The sequence below is a fragment of the Numenius arquata genome, chromosome 1 (assembly GCF_964106895.1).
Source record: "Numenius arquata chromosome 1, bNumArq3.hap1.1, whole genome shotgun sequence".
NCBI lineage: Eukaryota > Metazoa > Chordata > Aves > Charadriiformes > Scolopacidae > Numenius > Numenius arquata.
In genome coordinates, this window is record NC_133576.1 from 39,851,469 (window position 1) to 39,856,924 (window position 5,456).

Below are 5,456 nucleotides of genomic sequence, written 5' to 3' on the forward strand. Positions count from 1 at the left end.
AACAACGGAGGAGGAAGAGGAAAGGCGACTGCTTTTACCCTTCCCTCAAGGACGTCTCCTAACGGCAGGAGGAGCGACCGAGCGGAGGCGCATGTGTGAGCGGAAAGGCCGGCCCGCCCCCGTGCCACTCGCCAGAGGAGGGAGCCCTAGGCCTACCGCAGCCGCGCGCTGCCGCCGGCCGGGTTGCCAGGACGCCTGCGCGGGTAGCGGGCCGGGCGGCTGGCGCATGCGCAGTGCAGGGGGGGGGGTCGGGGTCGGTCGTGGGCGGCCTAGCAGCGCCCAACATGGCGGCCGGGCCGGGGAGCTAACGGCTCTCTGTGAGGGTGTGTGGGAGGCACGGCTTTTATTATGAGAAATAACGCTCTCTCATGTCAAGACAGGATGAGAGACTTGGGGTTTTTCAGCCTGGAGAAGGGAAGGCTCTAGGGAGACCTTATAGCAATCTTCCAGTATCTGAGGGGCACCTACAAGAAAGCTGGAGAGGGACTTTTTACAAGAGCATGTAGTGATAGGATGAAGGGTAATGGCTTCAAACTCAAAGAGGGGAGATTTAGATTAGATACTAGGAAGGAATTCTTTACCGTGAGGGTGATGAGGCGCTGGAACAGGTTGCCCAGAGAAGTTGTGGATGCCCTATCCCTGGAAGCGTTCAGGGCCAGGCTAGTTGGGGCTTTGAGCAACCTGCTGTAGTGGGAGGTGTCCCTGGCCATGGCAGGGGGGTTGGAACTTGATGATATTTAAGGTTCTTTTCAACTCTTAACCATTCTATGCTCTTTTTTTATATGTAAGCTTATGCATGTAAAACTTAACTGCTTTTTAGCCTTCATTCTCCTGAGTGAATTCCACCTTAGAGGACAAGTTCCTCTACTTCTTCACGGGCTTGTGACACACCTTTCCCTGCAGTGCTTAACCTGATAAAGATTCGGTCTCTCACAGCGTTCTTGGCCTTGCCCGTGACATGGTTGTCCAAATTCTGTGAGTGCCTCAGGGCATCTGTGCTAGCAGCAGGGTAAGCTGGCATTTGTTGGGCTCACCCAAAAAGGCTGTGACCCAGAGCTCCCAGCCTCGGCTGCATTGCTGCAGGCCAGTGACCACCTGGTGAACCCAGTCTTACCGTCTCTGTATGTGGCATTGGCTTGCTGTTGGGGAATAGCAACTTCAGCTAAAGAAACCCTAAGCCAAGAAACAGTTCTCAGCCTGGAAAGGAGGACCCAGATGCAGGCCCAGCAGGTGGAAGACACATAACAAATTGTTTCCTCCCAGCAACTATTATTAAAAACAACCAACCAACCAAAAGCCTTGTGTTTTTTTTAATGGTACTTGATGGGATTGTTGTCCCTAAATAAGGGTTCTTCAGCTGGTGTGTGCATACCAATCAACACACCGAGTCGAGGTATTTATCTGTCTTATATCTAGGTATTTATTTGTCTTTATTTCAGTTCTGCAGTATTGGGTGCCAGGCATTTAATAACAGCCAGCACACCACACGTTACTGACAGTCCAATATTTACAGTGATAAGATATAGCTGATTGGTGAGCTACAGTTCCTTTACCATCCCTCATCATACATATGCATTCAAGTTAATGCTTTAAACATTTTGGGAGATTCGCTTAATTAGCGTGCTCATTATTTACAAGAGCGTGTGAGTTTTAGTATTATAATCTCCTAAGGCTCCTCCTGGACACACTCTTATCTAATAAGACTCCATTCCAAAGACTCTGTGTCTTGTCATCCCATGCTTGGATCAGAGACCGTGGGCCTTGTTTGCCTTCAGTAAGCTCTCAATATGGTAATCCTTCAATAGTTGAATTTCTTTGATCTAAATTTCGGTTAATTGTTTCTACATCTAATCCAGGTGCAAAAAGGCCAATTAAATTTTAATTTCAGGAGTTCAGCTGAAGTTCAAAGTTCTATTACAATTTTATACAAAGGGCCATATTCTTTTGACACCGGGGTGTGGTTGAGCATGCTGCATATCCAGCCAGTGAAATGGTGGCATTGACATCTGAAAGGAAGCAGCAACCGTGTACAGCAATCCGCTTCACTTTGCAGCTTCCAGCGTTATACTCTGACAGCTCATCCTGTTATGGCTTTGCCAATATGCTAATCTAGTGAATGAACAGCACTAAAATACATTGTTTCAGAGATATTTTTCTCTCCTATTCATTAGGTAATGGTTTTCTATATTTTTTTAATTTCAAATTTCTGTAAAAGTCAGAATTTTATATTGGAAATTTCCATGTATATTGTCTTTCTCTGCTGCATATTCACTTCATCACCTAAGAAAACAATTTGGTAAAATAATTGCAATACAAATTGACCCACTGGAAGTAATGCAAGTTTAAATTATCTTCTTCTGGCCAGTCATGTAGCAGAGAGACGTTTCAGGGCTGCACAAATTCTGTTTCTGACCTGAATTGTCACAACCACCTGACTATAAGAAAAAATTGCAAAAACTGTTGCAAAAGAGAGGAAATTTTTTATTCTTGTTTTTTCTTGTAAGAAATAGGAGTCTTCTTTCCTTGTGGTGGTTTGCTCTTCACTCACAGGTGGAAGATGTGGAACTGTGAGTTTGCAAATCTAAGGCAGTCTACAGATACTGGGTAAGTGATGCTTAAGACTATTGTAGCAGGCATGTCTCCTTAAACTGGGAGGTTCCAGTACAGCATCTGTCCAACAGTACACAAGCCATTAATTCTATAGAATTTTTAAACAAACTTTGCGGGTTTCCTTTAAAAATGGTTCTAGTGGTGTGAAAGGAATGGCTTGTGTTTCTATTAATGTATTTTTTTATTTTTCATTGCCTGACTTTAAGACACGCAGATGCTGTGGAGTGCTATGTTGGGATACATTAATTTTGTTTTCAGTGAAGCTTGTCAAATGTTAACCAAAGGATTTCAGATACTATCATGAAAGGATTAGGCTGTTGAGAGGATGGTGTAGGAACCAGTGGAGAATAAAATAACACCTATTATACATTGTATCTCTGGCTCTGGTCGTATTAAACTTCTTCAAAAGGTAAAAAGGGTAGTAATTAAGGGGGGCACAATTCCAGTATGTGCTAAATATTAAAATAACCTTTATATATACATCTAACCGTTACATATACATCTAAAATAACCTTTATATATACATCTATACAATGTATTCCATTACAAAGAATAGGTCTGTGGAAGTTATGTGAGCAAGTTTTAACTGAGTGTTTCTGGTTAGCTGTTGACCATGAAAGCTATGTTTTATTTTTACAGATTGTCTTTGAGATTCTTTCCTTGTCAGAGGATATAAAATTGCACTTAACATGAGATCTGAGCAATGATCTCAGCTTTTTGATGCCACATTATGGCTTCTTCTTTTTTTTTTTTTTTCTCCTAGGGTCAAATACTATTAACGTAGTAGGACTGATTGGTGGGGAGGAGTTGTTTTTGTTGCTAGCTAAGGGAAAAAGGAAAGAGAGGAGAATGGTCCATGCTGCTGAAGTCTGCGGGGAGGTCTGTTTTGAAGGGCGGGTGACATTAAGGGGATCCGGCTGGGGATCCTCCTGTTAAATAGGATGATAAAAGAGGACAGGGCAGCATGCAGGTCTGTCTGCTTCTTTCACCCTCTCACCCTTACCCTTGTCTTTAGGAGATCAGAAATTGTTGGGATCTGAAGCAGGAGTTGAAGCAAGAACTTGAATCCATCTGGAGGACTCCTCAGCCTTTTGTGTGGACAAACAGCAGGGTCTGACACGGTAAGGGAAGAACAATACAAGTGAGATGTCCCTCTCTACAGCCTGTCCTCAAGGACCAGCTGTCTTACCAGCTTTCTTTTCTTCCACCCCTCTTTTGAATTGCTTTGCATAAAATGTCTTTAGTGTCATCGCTGTGATATGGAATGGAAATGTGCCTTTTTTCCACAGGGTAGGAGGCACTGCTTGGTTTTGCTGTGTTCCTAGTCAGGAACTTTAATTTATTCTGCCTTAGAAAACTTAAATGAATTGTGAAATTATATTTAAGGGAAAAATAATTTTGCTTTTAAAAACACTTTGCTTTTTATTCATAATGGTTGGACCGTAGTGCCTAATGATGCTTTGTTGATGTCTTTGTTAGAGATAGAGCAGTTGTAACCCTTCACTTCTAAGTTCACAGCAACTTTCTAGTGACTGCAGAATTATTTGTCAAGCAGGGACAAAAGGAAAGACAAAGTCTGACATATTAGATAGTTACACAGTATAAAGACTTAGAAAAGTCTTTTGCAAGGAAATCAGTCTGGTGATTGATAGAGCATTAAGCATATGCTCTGTGTTTATATGCCTAGACCACTATTCCTAAAACTCAAAATTAGTCTCTTAGATAATCCACAACAATCTGTAATCCCCAAGGACAGGCTACTTGAAGTACTTATATTGTACTTGGACAATTTAAGAATTATGAAAATATATATAGTTAAATTTTATTTTGCTGATACTAGGTTAAGACATCTTAATTCTGTCTTAGGAACTTGAAACATGATTATTGATTTATCACAGTTCTATTAATGTCTTTTCTGAAATACGCCTCAGTGTCACCATTTAGCTTCTCTTTGCCTTCGGAAACTATGTAATGAACTCAAACCAATGGTTACAATTTCTTCGGAAAAGATTGCTGACATGTTGTTTGCAAAGCTGGTGTTTTATGGTATATTCAATTTATTATCTCTTTCCTGGGTAAGGACTGGTTTACGCCATTAACATCTTCCTTAAAGGTCGTGTTCTGGGGTGTTTGTTCTTTCTGACATTTGTCCACATTCAGCACATACTGAAAAATTAAGTTTGCAGATGTGACCTATGTTGAGTATGATAATATTTCTGAAATAAATCAAAACTAATTTGCCTAGAAATATTATTGAGGAACTGTTTTAAATGTCAGTGTGCTAGTGAAATTAACAGTTGTTCTTTTATGGAGCATGCTGTTCTGCTGAAGTTACCCTCTGAGCAATTGTCAAAGTATAAAATCTGTTCTGAAAACTGTCTTTGCCATTTATCACTGGGGATGTTTACACTCATAAAAGTTCCTAGAATGACCACAGTGTTCAGTTTGAAATATATTTATCTGGTAGAGCATTTGTATGACGCTCTGTGCTGTCCTGAGTAGTTGTGCAAAGGACTTGATGAGACCAAGTCATTACAAGGTTATTTCAGTGTGGATACTTAAGAGAGGAAATATTGACTATGCTGAAATAAGTGGAGAAAATTCTCAGTGATTTCACTGTTGTCAGTATTTAAACCAAATGTGAATGCTGCATCCATCCAGTCACAATACTAGTACAGTCACTTTGTTCGAATGTCTTACAGATACCTTGCTAATACAAACTGGATTGATATTACTTGCCGATTACAAGTGAGAGATACAATTTATATATTTTTGCTTATTTTTACATGGATTTGTGAAATAAATAGATCGTACTATGTATGATGATTCTGGGTTTGCACAGGTTA